Genomic DNA, 20603 nt, shown 5'->3' on the forward strand with positions numbered 1-20603 from the left:
TTAAAGGCACATACACCACAATTGCTCTTAAAGGCACATACACCACAATTCCTCCCCTTCTAGCTAACCAGTACATCATATTTTAAGTAATTATTAATTACATGTTATATGCAAAATAATATACATTGCTGTATTAATTAATTATAAGTTAGTCTCTCAGGAGGCTTCCTGACTCGGTCCGGATAACGCCTCGGGGGTGTAGTAGTTTCTGGTGGTGTAGTAGGTTCTTCTGGCAAGGCTGATTCGGCTTGAAGGCCAGTGTCGGGTTCATCGGGTTCCAGTATCACCGGATCGGAGGTAGATATGGGTATCTCTACTTCATCGTTAGATGTATAGCGTGGTGGTGTAGGTTGTCCCTTTTCGGATGACTTGATGATTTGGTCAGCATGGCGCCTTATTATGCTTTCTCCGATGTCCACGGTATACATCAGTGGTCCTAGTCGTGTGCAGATAGTTCCAGGCTGCCATTTCTCGGTACGGTAGTCCTGGGCCAAAACCGGTTGGCCTATCTGGAAGGCCCTAGTTGGCCTTTCATTCATGCCCTGAAACTGCCGGTTCTCCACGTCCCTTCGGATGTTGGGCTTGACCAAATCCAGCCAGCATCTTAGGTTTCTATTGTAGAACATCATGGCGGGAGTTTGGTTTGTAACCATATGTGTTGCATTCCTATATGCAAATAAGAAGTTATCCACCTTGTGCTGAAGTTTTATGTCTTCATTACCCATGGCCTTTATGGCCTTCTTAAAGGACTGGACAAACTTTTCAGCCAATCCATTGGTGGCGGGATGGTATGGGGCGGACGTGTAGTGCTTTACCCCATTGTTCTTTAAGAACTTTCTGAATTCTTCGGACACAAATTGCGGTCCATTATCAGAACATATCTGTTCCGGCAGCCCATTCCCGGCAAATATGGTCCTTAATACTGTGATGGTTTTCTCCGTGGTGGTGGAGGACATCTTTATTACCTCCGGCCACTTGGAGTATGCATCAACTGCGATTAAGAACATTGAGTCCATAAATGGACCAGCAAAGTCGATGTGCACCCTTTGCCAGGGAGATGAGGGCCACTCCCATGGATGTAGAGGGGCCTGTGGCGGAGCATTTTGGACCTTCTGGCATCCTAGGCAGCTCTTGGTCATGTCTTCGATGTCTCCATCGATACCTGGCCACCATACAAACGCCCTAGCTAGGTTCTTCATTTTCACTCCACCCAGATGCCCCTCGTGAAGCTCCTTTAGCACTTTATCCTGGAGTTTGGGTGGAATCACCACTCTGGATCCACACATCAAGGTTCCTCGGCACACTGACAGCTGTTCTCTTCTTTGCGAGAATGCTGGCAACAGTGGTTCGCCATGTGCTGGCCATCCCTTCATTGTTAAATCGTAGACCCGTGAGAGAGTAGGGTCATTTCTGGTCTCCCTTTCAATGGCAGAGTTTGTCACCGGTAGACATTCCACTATGGTAGAGTGGAACATCTCTACTGGGTCTACTGTAGGTGCCTCTTCTATTGTTGGCAACGGCAGGCGCGATAAACCGTCAGCATTCCCATGCTGTTTTGACCCTTTGTATTCAATGTTGTATTGGTGTGCCCCTAGAAAAAGGGACCACCTCTGTAGTCTTTGTGCCATCATAATGGGGACACCTTTCTTAGGGTTGAATATGGAGATGAGGGGTTGATGGTCAGTCAGCAAGGTAAATTTTTGTCCGTGTAGGTAATGGTTGAATTTCTTCACTCCCCATACCAGGCTGAGTGCTTCCCTGTCTATCTGGGAATAGTTACGCTCAGCTGAGTTCAATGAGCGTGACGCAAAAGCTATCGGCCGTTCCGAGCCATCAGGGAATCTATGGGACAATACCGCTCCTATGCCGTAAGGGGATGCATCGCACGCCAGTCTGATTGGTAGTGATGGGTTGTAATGAGCCAAAACTTTCTCGGATGTGATTAAGTCTTTACATTTATGGAAGGCACGTTTACAGTCTTCGTTCCATTTCCAAATCACTCCTGTGTGTAGAAGATCATTAAGAGGGTGTAGAATAGTTGATAAGTTCGGTAAAAATTTATGATAGTAATTTATTAATCCCAGGAATGACCTCAATTGTGAAACATTTTCAGGTGCTGGGGCTTTTATAACTGCTTCAATTTTCTCAGGTGACTTATGCAACCCTTCCTTATTAATTATGTGGCCACAATATGATATCTGATTTTGGAAAAATTCGCACTTGGGGCGATTTGCTCATAGGCCCCGTTCTTTCAGCCTAGTGAGCACCTGCTCCAAATTGGCAAGGTGCTCGTTGTCGTTTTCTCCTGTTATAAGGATGTCGTCTGGGTAACACTGAGTCCCCGGAATCCCTTGCAGGACTTGCTCCATAGCTCTTTGCCAGATAGCTGGAGCTGATGCTACTCCAAAAACCAGTCGATTGTACTGGTACAGGCCTTTGTGTGTGTTTATTGTGAGATACTTTTTAGAGGTCTCCTCAACCTCCATCTGTAGATATGCCTGTGCCAAGTCAATTTTTGTGAAACGTTTTCCTCCGGATAGTGAGGCGAAAATATCTTCCATCCTCGGAAGAGGATACTGTACCGTGTGAAGGACCGGGTTTACAGTCACCTTAAAGTCCCCACAGATGTGAATTTTTCTCTGTTCCTCAGAGTTATTTTTCAATGCTTTTTTCATGACTGGAACGATGGGTGTTGCCCATTCGCTCCAATCTATTTTGGATAATACGCCTGCCTTTTCCAAATTCTCCAGCTCTGCCTCGACTGCCGGACGTATTGCGTATGGCACCGGTCTTGCCTTAAAAAATTTTGGAATTGCTGCATCTTCCACTTTTATTGAGGCGGTGATGCCTTTCAAGGTTCCTAGTTTCTCTTGAAACACTTCTTTGGCGTTGGCCAAGATGTCTTTTAATCATTCAGGTATGATGTCATCCTTGTTTTTTTCCTTACTGGCACCGTCAGTGCCTGAATGGAGTGCCAGTCTAAACGTATCTTCCTTATCCATTCACGTCCCAACAACGGTGGACCACCATCTTGTAGAATGTATAAATACAACTTTTGTATTTCTTTGCCGTTGTATACCACAGGCACCTTTATTTTTCCTTTGGGGTATACTTTCTGCCCCGTATATGTTTTTAAGATGATGGATGTGTCTTTTAGAGGTATATGCGAAAAGAGCCTCTCGTAATCTCGTCGATTTATTACGGTTAGAGCTGATCCTGTATCTAGCTCCATTTTAACTGGGGACCCTGCTATTATGAGGGTAACCCAAATGGTCTGGTAATCTTCATTGGCAATTACATTATGTAATTTGAGAGAGCTTAGTCTCTTGTTCCCGGAGTTGCTATCGCTCTTCTGGTCTTTGGAGCTGCTGTCCGTCATCATTTGTACCTTTCTGTGCTTTTCCTTATTGATTCTTTTCCCGTTAGTGGATTTTTTATTTTCAGATCGGCATACATGTGGAATGTGTCCCATCTTTCCGCATCGCCTGCATGCTTTTTCTTTGAACCAGCAATCCCTCTGGTCATGGTTGGATCTGCCGCAGCGATAACATCTCTTGAAACCCCGTGTCATTTCATGGGTGCCAAAGTCCTGTGGCCTTTGCTTTATCTTTGCCGCTCCTATTGCACTGAAAGCCTTGTCCAGTGTTAAATCTTTTCCAGAAGATACCTTTTTTTGTGTTTCTACACTTAGGGGATCGCAGATGAATTTGTCTTGCAGAGAATCTGACAGTCCTGCCTCGAATTGGCAGTGTAGGGTATCAACAATCTCCTCAAAATTCTTGTCCATCGGTTCGGCTGGAGTGATTAAGTTGCGTAACAGCTTGTATGTTTCTGCGCCCATTAGATCCAGAAGCACTGAAGCTTTTTCTTCATCTTTTATTCCATTTGCGGTGCAAAACACCTCCACTCTTTCTACATATGTGGTCCAATTCTCTATCTTGTTATCAAAAACATCAATATTGCCAAAGTTAGGCTCTGTTTCGTTATCAAAAGCATCAATATTGCCAGACTTAGGCATTTCAAAAAAAAGATGTGGCGCTTCCCGCGCTTTTTTTTTCTCTCTGTAGCAACGATATGGCGCTTCCTGCGCTTTCCCACCGCTGCTACCAATAACAACGCTGTTTTACTGTGGTTTCCGTTTATTCACTGTTGGAGACTCGTTCCCGACGGAGGTCTAAACGCTGACCTGCTTGCCACGCCGGCCGTCTCCCGAGTGCACCCTCCCAGTCCGTTATTGCTTGCCTCCGATTTCGCTGCCTGTCTCAGCTGTAGAGCCCGCCGCTGGAGCCCCAGCCTGACGCCCAGGAAGGATTAGCGCAGTACCTGCCACCAGCTTGGCCAGCTGGTGAAACCACAGTTTCTATAACTTCCTTGAGTCTTCTGGACGCTGGAGGAATCGATGTCCTTGAGGTGCTGCCGAATTGCAGGTAAGTCCGTTTCCACTTCGTCGCCACTGTAGTGTCCGTGTGTAGATAAAGACACTGAAGACAGGAGTTGGTTCATAGGTATTTACTAAGCAAGTCTGGGGGGGGTTCTAAAGGATATACACAATACACAGGCTTATATAGCCCAAGTGGCAATTACCGGCATTACGCACACCTGGGGCTCTTAAAGGCACATACACCACACGTTCTTCCAGGTTTCCCAACTGCAAAATTGTCCCTCGCTCTCTTTGGAGATAAGATCAGGGCCGTTATTTCCTCTGGCAAAGGAATCAAGGACATGGGGACATAGTCTTAAAATTACAGCTAGGCCATTGAGTAGCAAAATTAGAAAGCACTTTTTCACACAAAGGGTAGTAGAAATCTGAAACTCTCTCACCTAAAAGGCTGTGGATGCTAGGACAAATGGAGCATTCAAGACTAAGATAAATTTTTGTTAGGTAAGGATATCAAGGGATATGGAGCAAAGGCGGATAAATTGAGTTGGGGTGCAGATCAACAATGATCTAATTCCATTGCGGACCAGGCTTGAGGGGCTGAATGGCCTACACCTGTTCCTAATGTTCTATTGCACTTTCTACCCAACTTCCTGTTGTCTTGATTTTTCATCACACAGTTATGTCAACATTAACACTGAAACTGGCTATGCAAACATTCAGGGGGAGAAATTCGGTATCGCCCTGTTTGGGGCGCAATTATCGGCTGGGTGCAAAGGTTAGTGCCTGGCGCTAATTATCGCCTCCGACTGCCAACTTGGCTTCTGTCGCCCCGGGAGGTGATTGGAGCGCTAAATCAGGAGCTACACACCTCTCTTAAGACGCTAACGCCGAGGAGCGAGGTGCTACATCAGAGCGCTGGCGAAGCTCATGTAATGTCAGTCAGCAATGGAACACAGACACACTGGCGCTGGCCAGTTCTTAAAGGGAAGGGTCGATCTTGCTCTCCAACAACACCCTGATCATTACAGCCTTGTATCTTGGTCTGGAGAGACCTGTACATCAAATCTGCTGGAAAGAGCAATGGAGAGGCCCAGGGAAAGAGCTCAGAGTGCAGCCCCCATAGTCTCTTCCAAATTGATGCAAGGAAGGTCAAATCAAAATGAACCTGCAAAGTGCTGCTCAGTACCTAAAACTCCTTCACACAGCGTTGAATCTCTCCAGAAGTCTCTCTCTCTCTCTCTCAGAATGCGTGGTGCAAAAATGTTGCAGACAGAAAAAGGCAGGAAGCGGTCGCCTTTAAATAGCGCTCCCTCAGTCCCTTCCTGACTGCAAAACACTCCCCTCAACCTGTCATTGCTAGCGGCAGGCGGTAATGCAGGGTGCGCTACTCAATATCCGCTCCGAGGCGCTACTGGGGCGTTGCACGCTCGACTGACGTCATGATCTGCGGGCGTAGGAGATCGTGGCAGTAGTGTTTAGCGCCGATGCAAAATGTCTGGTCAATTTCACGAGCGGCACAAACATCGCTGCGTCCAGGCGCTAGTTGCTTTGCGCCCCATTAGTGCTCTCTTGGGGCGCTAATGGGAGGCGCAAAGCAACCAAATTTTTCCCCCTGAATAAAATCCTGCAGGCAAACAGTTGCCAGTTGTAACAATGCAGTTGCAGGCTATGGCCAAGTTTCTGAAGTCACTCTCCCAACTCTGCTACCATCTTGGGTATATATATATATATGTGTGTGTGTAAACATATTCACCATCTGACTGTGGGCAATGCCATAGGCAATTTACTAATATCACTGAGAGCATTTAATAACCATCTGAATTCTAATCTTATTTCAAATTAATTTGCTTCTCTTTAGGCCTTTACATCCTGTATAATGTTCTAGTAGAGCTGCAGTAGTATTTTCTTGTCATACATTCTGATTTATTCATTTATTTAATATGAGTCAGTGATCATTTCAGTGTCTTGCCTACTGAGATGATACTAAATAATTAATTCACTAGGCATCGTCCCTCAGAGATTAACGTGTGTTTTAGGTTTGTAGTAAAGATTGCAGAAAATGTTCTGTTACAGCTTTAAATACAAAACATAAAAACACAAATGTAGGGGAAAATATACATTTTTTTTCAGAATCTGTCAACTAAAAAGTTCATAGAGCTAAATGTGGAGTTTTATATGTAAGACGGCAGCTTGATTTAAAAAAATCATGTAGAATTTTGACACTGTCAACCAGGGTCTTGATTTGGTCACAAAAGACATATGAAAGCTGCTGTAAGTAGTGTGTTCATCTAAGTGTGTGTTTATGAAGACCCAACTGAAAACTTGCTCATTCAATCGATCTGGAACCCTCTTTGATGCCATTGAACTAGCAGTCCTCTGTGAACAGGAGTGTCAAGGTATAATGAATTGTATAAACATAGGCCAGGATTTTGCGGAGGAAGGCGGGATGGGGGTGGGGGCCCTCTGTTGCCGTGTTTCCCGCAGACCCTGCCGACTTTAATAGCAGGGCCTGATTTGCATGTGAGGCCTCAATTTCCCACTTGCAGCCAGCCAGATTGAGATGCTAAAACCAGAAGTGGGTGGGTTGGAGGCGGGGTCAGTTCGGGAATCACATTAAAAATTTTTTAACTGCGTGCACGCTCCAAACCCACCTGTATTTTTAGCTTAAAATTCTGGCCATAGCTTTTTTATCCCTTCCAAGCTTTGAATGATCTCTTCATATTGTAGATACAGCTCATTACAGACATATAACATCTATAAAATAAAAACAGAAAGTGCTGGAGATACTCAGCAGGTCAGGCAGCATCTGTGAAGAGAGAAACAGAGTTAACGTTTCGGGTCGATGACCTTTCGTCAGAACTGGAAAAAAGCAGGAAGTGGAACAGATTTTTAAGCAAGTGTAGGGGCTGGGAAAAGGCAAGGGGACAAAAGAACGAAAGGGAAGGCCTGTGATAGGATAGAAGGCAGGAGAGGTTAAGAGACATTAAGAGATATTCAAGGCAAAAGGAGATGGTAATGGGACAGGTTAAGAAACAAAGGATGGCTCTAGATGAAGTGTAAATTGCGCTGGCAGAATGAAAGGCAGCTGCCATGTGGGAGAGAAGAACAGAAGGCACAAACAAAAAGGGCAGGATTTTCATTGGGCCATGGAGGTGGGATTGGAGGCATGTGGGGGGTTAAAATCCCGAAATCGGAGGGCACGAACCCATCCCGCACCCAACCCACCTCCATGCCAGTTTCAAAGGAGGCGGGTACCCGACCCGCAATGGGACCCACCTCCCCGAGGCGGGAAGGAGATTAGTGCCAATTAATTGCTTGTTAACAGGTAGTTAACAGGAAGTTTTTGCCTAATTCCTATTTTTAATGTTGAAGTGTGGGATTCCCGACAGCTCCAAACCACGCCAAGTTAGAGGAGGCGGACCATCGGGATGAAGGGCTTGGAGGGGTAGAGATGTCTGGTGTTCAGGTGAGTGATGGGTGCATGAGTGCAAAGGTAAGTGTGTTTGGTGTGTGTAGAGTGTTTAAATAAGTTTTACATACCTTTACTTACCTTTACAGCCTTCCTTCCTTCAGGTCTCGGGAGTCCCTCATCTCACCAGCACAGAAAGCAGAATGGCTGCGAGCTGTTAAAAGTTCCAGTATTCAGCTTTCTGTTCTGGGGAGATCTCTAAAGCAGCCTGAGAAGACGGAATTAACCTGGAGTACAGATTGTCAGTGTTTGACAGCTTCAAACAGCTGTGAAACGCTGATATTTCATCTGTCAAAAGGTCTCGACAGATGAAATATCAAGCTGTGACATCACCTGTTGCTGGATGGCCCTTAATTGGCCTACTGAGCCCGCTGGGCGGGCTCAACAAGCTCAATCAATTCAAAATCGCATGGGTTGGCTAGAACTCAATGGAGGCGGGACTATAACCCCAAAAATTGTAGTCCCGCCTCCTACCCGACTCCTCAATGAAAATCCAGCCCAAAGTGTGGATAAAAAATATATATATGATAGGGGCCAGATTATGATCTGAAATTGTTGAACTTGATGTTGAGTCCAGAAGGCTACAAAGTGCTTAATCGAAAGATGAGGTGCTGTTCCTCGAGCTTACACTGAGGTTCAGTGGAACAATACAAGAGGCCGAGGACGGTGAGGTCTGAGTTGGAGTGGAGCGGTGAATTAAAGTGACATGCGACCGGAAGCTCGGGGTCACCCTTATGGACTAAACGGAGGTGATCTGCAAAGCGGTCACCCAATCTGTGTTTGGTCTCCTGAATGTAGAGGAGACCATATCGTGAGCAGCGAATACAGTATACTAAATTGCAAGAAGTACAAGTAAATCGCTGTTTCAGCTGGAAGGGGTGTTTGGGGCCCTGGACAGTGGGAAGGGGAGAGGTATAAGGGCATGTCTTGCATCTCCTGCACTTGCACGGGAAGGTGCCGGGCAAAGGGGAAGGGGTGTTGTGGGTGAAAGAGGAGTGGAATAGGGTGTCATGGAGGGAGCGGTCCCTACGGAATGCTGAAAGAGGAGTTGAGGGGAAGATGCAATAATACACATGCCCTTATACCTCCCCCCTTCCCACTGTTAAGGGCCCCAAACACTCCCACTCAGACCTCACTGTCCTTGACCTCTTGCATTGTTCCACGGAAGCTCAGCGTAAGCTCGAGGAACAGCACCTCATCTTTCGATTAGGCACTTTACAGCCTTCTGGACTCAACATAGCGTTCAACAATTTCAGATCATAACCTGGCCGCTATCATATATATATTTTTAGTCACACTTTTTGTTTGTGCCTTCTGTACTTTCTCCCACATGGCAGCTGTCCTTCATTCTGCCAGCACAATTTACACTCCATCTAGAGCCATCCTTTGTTTCTTAACCTGTCCCATTACCATCTCCTTTTGCTGCGAATATCTCTTAATATCTCTTAACTTCTCCTGCCTTCTATCCTATCACAGACCTTCCCTTTCGTTCTTTCGTCCCCTCCCCCATTTCCTAGCTCCTAAACTTGCTTAAAAATCTGTTCTATTTCCTGCTTTTTTCCAGTTCTGACAAAAGGTCAACGACCTGAAACGTTAACTCTGTTTCTCTCTTCACAGATGCTGCCTGGCCTGCTGAGTATCTCCAGCATTTTCTGTTTTTATTTCAGATTTCCAGCATCTGCAGTATTTTCTTTTTGTAACATCTATAAAAGACTTGTTTGGATCAGTTGCATGGTACAGACCCCAATAATCATGCTCTGCCATTTGTCTAAAGATGATTAATTTAGCATTTAGTCTTCCACAGTATTGCAAGGAAATTCTGCTTCCATCCAATTCTAGAATATTCCTTTGCTGTAAATTGAAATATATCAATATCTTTTAATCAGGCTTTACATATGGCAGCAACAAGCTGCTGGGGTAAAACGGGTTGGATATTCATCTGAGCAGCAACCATAAACCATTTTAAAAATCCTGTTATGCCCCTCCATTTGGCCTGACCTTACTTGGGGCTGTTTAGAACACATGTCTTGAGTGATCTTCCAGTCGAAATATTAATATTGGCCCAGTAATTCCTGTCACAATGCGTGAGTACGGATGGGGTACTCACACGTGTGCCCGGAGGAATTGCCAGTTTTCAGCATGCACAGCGCATGCGCTGAAAACCGGCATTTCCTGTCCTCTGACCCAAGGGGTTAAGAGGCAGAACGCTTGTGACTTGTGATGCAGCGCGTGCGTGCTGAAATTCCTTTTTTTTTTCAGAGTTGCCCGAGTGTAAAGGCCTCGGGTTTTTACGCGTGGAAAAACCAGACGTAAGTATTTAGTTTTACAGGTAAGTGGTCTTTTAGAACAATTTAGAAAAAACATTTCCACAGGTTTATTATTTTTAAAGAATTTACAGTAAGGTAAGTTTAGTTTTAGACCCTATTTTTAAAAAATTTAATTTTTTCAAAAATTTGATTAATTGTTTAAAATATTTTTTTAAACTTATTTATAGTTAATATAATCAGTGGCATGTTTTTTAAAATTTTATTTAAAGTTTAAGTATTGTTTTGGCAGCCCATACTTTTCATGAGTTTGACAGTTCTTACTCTCAAACTCATGAATGAAGTTTCCCCTCCCCTGATTGGCTGCAGAGTGCTCACCTGATCCCAGCCGGCACATCGCACTAACTACGCCGCTGGATCAGGTAAGCACATCGCGCCGACATCTGAACCGGGCCAGTGACAGGAAATGCAAGCAGGCCCAGGCTTCAGATGTCGGCGCGCCGGGTGAGTGCATATCGGGGGCTTGCACGCGCGACAAGCTCCCGATCCTAATTTCAGGGCCATTGAAAATGTCAAAATTCTGAGATTACATCCATAGAAAAAAGTCATCAGAATTTGGGACAGATTCTGGATCAGCTGAGTTTCCAGCCTTTGCTAACACAGACAACAAATTCTGCTTGACAGGAAAGGTGCTTCTTCTGTGATGTGCCTCAATAATTCCGAGACTCGAAGTTAGCAGAACAAAAACAAGGCTTTTATTAACTTAGAACATAACACATAAAAGAGAGTGATGTCTTCCTTCTGGGGACTGAGGCCAGACTGAGCCAGCCTACAAACGGGGCCAGGTATGGGCAGAGCCCTACACACAGCACATTCCAGTATACAATACAGCACATTCCAGTACACAATACAATGAGGTCTGGGGGAAGGGAAATGACACTGAAACCGATCTCAGTCACAGGCAGTGATGATGATGAATATTTCATCACATTCACCCCTTCTATAGATTTAGTCTGTTCGGGGGTTTGATAGTCCTCTGTGACCGACGTGGCTGTTGCGGTGCCGCGGGTGTCGGCTGGGTGTCCCCGGTAGCCTCCTGGGTCTCTGCCGGGGGTGCCGCCAGGGTTGTTGAAGGGGTAGTTGGTGGGGGTGCCGTTGGTCGGTGTTCTTCCGGGGGTGATGAAAGAGTAGTGGGTGGGTAAGAGTTGCTGCGATCGTCGTTGCCGCTATTGCCGTGGTTGTTGTCGATGCCGGCTGGGGCGACGTCTTTTATGGACACGGTGTCCTCCCTTCCGTCGGCGTGCCGGACATATGCGTATTGGGGGTTGGCGTGGAGTAGGTGTACTGGCTCCACGAGAGGGTCCGTCTTGTGGCCCCTCACATGCCTTCGCACGAGTACCGGACCTGGGGTGGAGAGCCATGACAGCATGGATACGCCCGAGGTAGATTTCCGGGGAAAGACAAACATTCGTTCATGAGGCGTGGTATTAGTGGCCGTACACAATAGCGACCGTATCGAATGGAGCACATCCGAGAGGACTTCCTGCCAGCGGGAGATAGGGAGGCCCTTGGTCCTTAGAGCTAGAGTGACTGCTTTCCATACTGTCCCGTTCTCTCGCTCCACTTGGCCGTTACCCCGGGGGTTGTAGCTGGTGGTACGGCTCGTGGCGATCCCCTTGGACAGCATGTACTGGCGTAGCTCTTCACTCATGAAGGAAGCCCCCCTATCTGTATGGATGTAGCTCGGCATACCAAACAGGCAGAACAGGCTGTTGAGGCATTTAATGACCGTGGCGCTGGTCATGTCTGGGCAGGGGAAGGCGAATGGGAACCGGGAGTATTCATCCACAATGTTCAGGAAGTAAACATTGCGGTCGACGGACGGGAGGGGGCCCTTGAAATCTAAGCTGAGCCGCTCAAAGGGCCGTGTAGCTTTGATTAAGTGGGCTCTATCTGGGCGGTAGAACCGAGGCTTGCACTCAGCGCAAGTGCGGCAGTTCCTGGTCAGGGACCGAACTTCCTCAATCGAGTAGGGTAAGTTACGGGACTTTATGAAGTGGAACAGCCGCGTGACCCCTGGGTGGCAGAGGTCGTTGTGGAGGGTCTGTAGCCGATCCCCGGTGGCGCTGGCACACATCCCTCATGAGAGGGCATCAGGGGTTTCGTTAAGGGCCCCTGGCCGGTAAATGATGTCGTACTCGAAGGTCGAGAGCTCGATCCGCCACCTCAGAATCTTATCATTTTTAATCTTCCCCCTCTGTTTATTATTGAACATAAACGCTACCGACCGCTGGTCGGTAAGTAGGGTGAAGCGTTTGCCGGCTAGGTAGTGGCGCCAGTGGCGCACTGCCTCCACGATGGCTTGGGCCTCCTTTTCCACGGAGGAGTGTCTGATCTCGGGCCCTTGGAGGGTCCTCGAGAAGAAAGCTACGGGCCGCCCCGCCTGGTTGAGGGTGGCCGCCAAGGCGAAGTCAGACGCATCACTTTCCACTTGAAATGGAGTGTTCTCGTCCACTGCCTGTAGCGTGGCCCGCTCAATATCCTGCTTAATGCTTTTGAAGGCGGCGTGGGCCTCAGCAGAGAGCGGGAAAGAGGATGCTTTTAAGAGGGGGCGGGCTTTGTCGGAGTAGTTGGGGACCCATTGGGAATAATAAGAAAATAACCCCAGGCACCTTTTCAGGGCTTTGGGAGTGTTGGGCAGGGGCAGCTCCCGTAGGGGGCGCAATCGGTCGGGGTCTGGTCCGATTTCCCCATTCTCCACCACGCTGCCTAGTATGCAGAGGCGCGTGGTGTTGTAAACGCACTTGTCCTCGTTGTAGGTGAGGTTGAGTTTTTGTGCGGTTTCCAGGAACCTCTCGAGGTTCGAGTCGTGATCCTGCTGATTGTGGCCGCAGATGGTGACGTTGTCGAGGTAGGGGAAGGTTGCCTGCAAGTGGTGGTCATCGACCATGTGGTCCATCTCCCTCTGGAAGACCGAGACCCCATTCGTCACGAAGGCGGTGAACGGGCGGTCCTCTGGTCTGATAGGGAGCTGGTGGTACGCTGACTTGAGGTCGATGGTGGAGAACACCCGGTATTGGGCGATTTGGTTCACCATTTCTGATATGCGGGGTAGCGGGTAGGCGTCTAGTAGGGTGTACCTGTTGATCGTTTGACTATAGTCGATCACCATCCGTTTCTTCTCGCTACCCCTTACCACTACCACTTGGGCGCGCCACGGGCTGTTGCTGCGTTCAATAATGCACTCTTTCAGGAGCCTGTCTACCTCGGTCACGATAAACCGCCTGTCCTCCCAGCTGTACCTCCTGCTTTTGGTCGCTATTGGCCGGCAGTTAGGGGTAAGGTTCGCGAATAGCGAAGGCGGCTTTACCTTCAGGGTAGCCAGACCGCACACTGTGAGGGGCGGCTGGGACCCACCGTACTTGAGCGTGATGCTTTGGTGGTTGCACTGGAAATCCAGGCCCAAGATCACGCTCGCACATAGGTTCTTCATGATTAATACTTTAAAATTATCATATACAGTTCCATTAACGCACAATTGTACCGTGCAGTAACCCAGAATGGTCGATGTCTGGGTTTTGTCAGCCATAGAGATGGTACCCTGAGTAGGGACCACCTTTAGGGAGAGTTGTTGTGCCAGTTCTGGGTGGATAAAGCTCTCCGTGCTTCCACTGTCAATTAAGCATTTAACCCGGCACCCGTTTACCTCGATGTCCACCATTGATCTGGGTAGCGGGTGCGGCCTGGTCTGGTCCACTGTGACCGATGCCACTGTAGGGCCCTGATCGATACAAGATGGCGTCCACGCTGTCTGCTCACAAGATGGCGGACCCCACGAGGTCGGGCAAGATGGCGTCCAAGATGGCCGCTCCCACGGCGCACACGCGGTGGTGGCGGGTTTTCCGGCGGTTGGTTTTCCGGCGGTGTTCCCTCTGCACACCTTCCCGAAGTGCCCCTTCTTACCGCACTTAAAGCAGGTGGTGCCTTTCGCCGGGCACAGGTTTCTGGTGTGCTTTGGCTGCCCGCAGAAGTAGCAGTTGGGTCCCTGACGCGTCGCGGCCGTCGTAGGGCTTCTGGGGGGAGAGCGGGGCCCAGCCGGTGTCGGGCTGTCGGGCGGGGAAGATGCCTTCCAAGATGGCGGCACCCTCGGTGCACACGTGGCGGCGTGGGCGGCGCGGGCTGAAGAGTAGGCGTCCGAGTTTCTCTGGGCCACATCCAGGGATCGCGCGGTGTCCGCAGCCTGTTTCAGGTCCAACCCCGTTTTTTCCAGCAGTCTTTGCCGGATGTAAGTGGAGCTGAGGCCTGTGATGAAGGCATCGCGAACAAGCTCGTCAGTGTACACTGCGGCTTTTACATCTCGGCACTTGCAGTCTTTGCCAAGCATTTTCAGGGTGCTTAGGAACTCCTCCACCGATTCCCCAGGTCGCTGTGCGCGGGTAGTGAGCAGGTGCCTAGCATACACCTCATTCGTAGGCTGCTGGTAATGCGCCTTTAAGATGTCGCAGGCGGCCAGGTACGTCTTGGTGTCTTGGACGAGGGGGTAAACCCGGCGGCTTACCCAATTCCGCAGAATTCCGAGTCTCATCCTCGCAGCGTCCGTAGTGTCTTTGACGGCTGCGGAATTGTCCAGGAAGAATTCCATACACTCAAACCAGTGTCCGAAGCGTGCTGATGCGTCCGGAGCATGTTGATCCAAATCCAAACGTTCGGGTTTCAGGAGTTGATCCATAGTGTTGAAAAATAAGTTAATAAAATTGATGTGCCTCAATAATTCCGAGACTCAAAGTTAGCAGAACAAAAACAAGGCTTTTATTAACCTAGAACGTAACACGTAAAAGAGAGTGATGTCTTCCTTCTGGGGACTGAGGCCAGACTGAGCCAGCCTACAAACGGGGCCAGGTATGGGCGGAGCCCTACACACAGCACATTCCAGTATACAATACAGCACATTCCAGTACACAATACAATGAGGTCTGGGGGAAGGGAAATGACACTGAAACCGATCTCAGTCACAGGCAGTGATGATGATGAATATTTCATCACATTCTGCCTACGATCCTTACTTTTCAGAAGGCAGTTTAAGGGTAACTCTGGAGTGGGAGGGGGGGGGCCTTCCTGGGAATCCAGCCAGATTCACCTCTGATAGGCCTAATATTACCTACATCTACTGAGGGCAGGTGTAAGTGTTGTTCTGGGTTGCAATAGGCCTTACCAAGTACAAATTAAATGCTAATTAATCCAAGAGAGATTAATTTCTATTGCACCAGGGAGTGATCACATAAGGATAAATGTGTCCCATTTATCATCAGCCTGACTGAACTGTTGCACTCTCCTTTGGAACGGCAGGATGCTGCTCCGATTTTTGTTGCTATCACTGTGTAGGCACACTGTTGCAAAGCTACATGCAGCAGCACCCAACCCTAGCATGGTAATGATCCCATCCCCAGCATTTGGCAAGAGGTCATGGCAGGGCAAAATTGGTAGACATAAGTTTTGCTTGCTGCACCTCCAGTGCCCAATGACACCATCAAAACTTCTACTCTATGTAGGCCATTTTGTATTCATCCTGATATGCCTGACACCTTTTCTAGCCAATCCTGGAAATGGGTGTCCAATGTGCTCACCTGCTTCAGGAGGGCAACTCATTAAGGCATGCAGATCGGAGACCTATGACATACATAGAACCCGAAGCAATTTTCAGGTACCAATTGGTAGAGCGGACGCTCAGCCTACTGAAACTATGCTTGGAGTGGTTTAACCAGTGTCCTTAAAGAGATTGCTGCAGGCCATTCACAAAAACAGCAAAGGTAAGTTTTTTAAAGATTTTTCTGGGGCCAGGAGGAGCATGAATGCTCCTAATAGCTACACAAAAATATTACTAATTGCTGCTGGCCGCTTTGTGCTCCCCTCCTGCATTTTTCTCTCCCCCCCCTCCCCGCCCACCCCTTAACCTTTAATTCCGCAAGGCTCCAAGACTGCCAGCCTGCTAGAAATCCCAGTACCTGTTGCCATCCAAGGGGTGAGGGTCCCCAGTTCCCCACTCCTTATAAAGGGGCAGATCCTCATTTTTTGAATCTTTTCTTTGAGGTTCCAGGCTGCTTCCCTACCCCAGAATCCTTCAGCTGATAGTGATATGCCTGGGAATTTGCATAAATGCAAGTTTCAGGCTTTTCACATAGGCACAGGTCTCTGATAGAAAACAGTTTTATAGGTATTGCAACCAGAAAAAAAAAATCCAAGTTTATAAGTGAGATTAATTGTTGCCTTGTAAATGTTGTAGCTTTTATGTCTTTATTTTCTCCCAAACATTATTTTACACAGATCAATGAAGAAACATATTGGTCACCCTACTTTCTGTTATTAGTCAATTTTGCTGACTGCCAATGCTTGATTCAGTGCTTTGCAGGTCCTTAGTAGTGCGCCTAACTATTTTCCTCATGTTTGGTTCATATCGTCTCTATCGTCTGCGCTCACTCGGAGGTCGAACTCCAAACCATCATCAACACCTTCACCGAAGCGTATGAGAGCATGGGCCTTACACTAAACATCCGTAAGACAAAGGTCCTCTACCAACCTGCCCCCGCCACACAGTACTGCCCCCCGATTATCAAAATCCACAACAAGGCCTTGGACAACGTGGACCACTTTCCATACCTCGGGAGCCTACTGTCAACAAGGGCAGACGTCGACGACGAAGTCCAACACTGCCTTCAGTGTACCAGTGCAGCCTTCGGTCACCTGAGGAAGAGAGTGTTTGAAGACCAGGACCTCAAACCCGGCACTAAGCTCATGGTCTACAGAGCAGCAGTGATACCCGCCCTGCGTATGCCTCAGAGACATGGACCATGTACAGCAGGCACGTCAAGGCACTGGAGAGGTACCACCAACACTGCCTACGCAAGATCCTGCAAATCCATTGGCAAGATAGGCGCACCAATGTCAGTGTTCTTGCTCAGGCCAACATCCCCAGCATCGAAGCTTTGACCACGCTCAATCAGCTCTGATGGACGGGTCACATTGTCCGCATGCCCGATATGAAACTCCCAAAACAAGCGCTCTACTCGGAACTCCGACATGGCAAGACAGCCCCAGGTGGGCAGAGGAAACGCTTCAAGGACACCCTCAAAGTCTCCTTGAAAAAGTGTAACATCCCCACCGACACCTGAGAATCCCTGGCCCAAGACCGCACAAAGTGGAGGAGAAGCCAAACACCTCAAGTCTCTTCGCCAGGAGCAAGCAGAAGTCAAGCGCAGGCAGCGCAAGGAGCGCACGTCAACCCAAGCACCCCACCCACCCGCCCCTTCAACCACCATCTGCCCCACCTGTGACAGAGACTGTAGGTCCCGCATTGGACTCATCAGTCACCTGAGAACTCATTTTTAATGTGGGAGCAAGTCATCCTCGGTTCCGAGGGACTGCCTAAAAAGAAGGTTTGGTTCATATCGTCTCTATCTTCTTAGTTGTGAGTAGTTGGGTGATGTTGGAAGTGAGATATGACAGATAAAACATATGATGGTAGAACATTTTTATAAGTAATAGAAGATCTCTCATGGCAATGCTGATGTTGAGTCAGTGGGTATGTTATTGCAAAGGGGCTCTGGGATGTGGAAGTGGGAGAGGAATGCACACCTCCAGCAAAGGGATTTAGATACAACTTTGTAAAAAAAACTCCCCAGAGACTGAAGTAAGTGTTTTTTGATTGCTTTCTGGAAACTAAATAAACAGTATGTTCTTTACAGACTGCATGTAGATAAATGAATACCACAGTTCTGGAAATTAATCTCTGGATGTAACATTGCAGAAGAACTCTTTATTGTTCTTACAAAAAGCAGCTAGATAAATAAACAAATTTGTTTCCCTCACATACCACACTAGTTACAGTATATGAATATTCTCTGCAGGTAATATAGGGGAGCAGCTTCCTTTATTGTCCACTATTTCGCGTATTGCATTTAAATGAAGGCTAATTAATATATAAAACTTTAAAATAAACTTTTAATTTAAATATTATTACATCTTCTTTACTAAATATCTGCAACTGAATTGTATTTAAGCAGAATCTTCTGGTAAAACATTTTAAATTCAGGAGTTTTATACACAACCTTCCTGCACACTTGAATAATAATATAGTCCTTCCAAGTCTGCTATCTGTTTACATGAACAATCATTATTTTTGAAAGTTGGGTAGCAGGAACAGTTGCCAGGACCTCATCATCAAGTGGAAGTAGTTGTTTTAAGGGAAGCTGCTTCCAGACATTTGGGCCCAGAAATTCGGGTCGGAGGCTTCCTGCGGGTGCAAGCCTCCGACCTGCACTTACCTAGCATGCTGGCCGTTGAGCTGTGGGCCCGCGTGGTATTCCGATCCTGGGCCTCCTCCAACTGCCGGCGTGCAGTGCTTGCGTATCCCAGGGGCGCAGTTAGTTAGGGTCTTGAGAGAAGTGGCAGTAGGGATTGTGGATGCATTGGTGATTATTTTCCAAAACTCCCTGGACTCAGGAAAGGTCCCGGCAGATTGGAAAACTGCTAATGTAACACCCTTACTTAAGAAGGGAAGTAGACAAAAAGCTGGAAACTATAGATCAGTTAGCCTAACATCTGTGGTTGGCAAAATGTTGGAGTCCATTATTAAGGAAACAGTAAAAGAGCATTTGGATAAACATAATTTAATAGGACAGAGTCAGCATGGTTTTATGAAGGGGAAGTCATGTTTGACAAATTTGCTCGAATTCTTTGAGGACGTAACATACAGGGTGGATAAAGGGGAACCAGTGGATGTAGTGTATTTGGACTTCCAAAAGGCATTTGACAAGGTTCCACACAAAAGATTACTGATCAAGATAAAAAATCATGGGATTGGGGGTAATATACTGGCATGGGTGGAAGATTGGCTATCGAACAGAAAAAAGAGAGTTGGGATAAATGGTTCGTTCGCGGGCTGGCAATCAGTAACTAGTGGTGTTCCGCAGGGGTCAGTGCTGGGACCCCAACTCTTTACAATCTATATTAACGATTTGGAGGAAGGGACCGAGTGCAACATATCCAAGTTTGCCGACGATACAAAGATGGGAGGGAAAGCAGTGAGTGAGGAGGACATAAAAAACCTGCAAAAGGACATAGACAGGCTAAGTGAGTGGGCAGAGATTTGGCAGATGGAATATAATATTGGAAAGTGTGGGGTTATGCACTTTGGCAGAAAAAATCAAAGAGCAAGTTATTATCTAAATGGAGAGCAACTGCAAAGTGCTACAGCACAAAGGGATCTGGGGGTCCTGGTGCATGAAACACAAAAAGTTAGTATGCAGGTGAAGCAGGTGATCAGGAAGGCCAATGGAATCTTGGCTTTTATTGCAAGGGGGATGGAGTATAAAAACAGGGAAGTCTTGCTGCAGTTATACAGGGTATTGGTGAGGTCACACCTGGAATACTGCGTGCAGTTTTGGTTTCCATATTTAAGAAAAGATATACTTGCTCTCGAGGCGGTTCAGAGAAGGTTCACTCGGTTGATTCCGGAGATGAGGGAGTTGACGTATGAGGAAAGGTTGAGTAGGTTGGGCCTCTACTCATTGGAGTTCAGAAGAATGAGAGGCGATCTTATCGAAACATATAAGATTGTGAGGGGGCTTGATCGGGTGGATGCGGTGAGGATGTTTCCACTGATGGGTGAGACTAGAACTAGGGGGCATAATCTTAGAATAAGGGGCTGCCCTTTCAAAACTGAGATGAGGAGAAACTTCTTCACTCAGAGGGTAGTAAATCTATGGAATTTGCTACCCCAGAGAGCTGTGGAAGCTGCAACATTAAATAAATTTAAAACGGAGATAGACAGTTTCCTAGCAGATAAGGGAATTCGGGGTTACGGGGAGAGGGCAGGGAAGTGGACGTGAGTCTAGATTCGGATCAGCTATGATCCTATTGAATGGCGGAGCAGGCCCGAGGGGCCGTATGGCCTACTCCTGCTCCTATTTCTTATGTTCTTACATGGACCATGGAAAGCCAATGGCAGCAGAGAAATGCCCATTCATAAAATTGACAGGAAGAGCTGTCAAAACTATAAATACTATAAGCCCCAAAACATCACTAAAAATTCAAATAAATTTTTTAAAAAATCACATTTTTAAAATAACTATAAATTACATAAAATAACTATTTTAAACAATAATTTAATTTTTTTAAAAAGTTAATTACATTTTCTAACAGGGCTAAAAATAAACTTACCTTTCTTTAAAGTATTTAAAAATAATAAACCTGTGGAAAAAATGTTTTAATTTTAATAAATTCACCACTTACCTTGTTAAAAGCAGGCCTGGAGACTTACCCTCCCAGAGAAACCTGCAAAAAAAACGTAAGTTCCATGTGCACGCGCTGCCTCTCCGGCGTACGCGTTCGACCTCTGACCCCTTTCCTTTAAGGGAACGGAAGTTCCGGTTTCCCACGCATGCGCAGTGGGAAATCCTGCCTCGGGTGACTGTCTGTGTGGAGTTTGCACATT

The 20603-nt window shown here is 47.1% G+C and overlaps 1 pseudogene; it reads left to right on the forward strand.

The window, feature by feature from the left end:
- The window catches only part of LOC147124381 (uncharacterized), a 300576-nt pseudogene that overhangs the window by 153806 nt on the left and 126167 nt on the right, over nt 1-20603 (forward strand).

This window comes from Somniosus microcephalus, chromosome 1, assembly GCF_052327205.1.
Source record: "Somniosus microcephalus isolate GS21.2 chromosome 1, FLI_Smic_1.0, whole genome shotgun sequence".
NCBI lineage: Eukaryota > Metazoa > Chordata > Chondrichthyes > Squaliformes > Somniosidae > Somniosus > Somniosus microcephalus.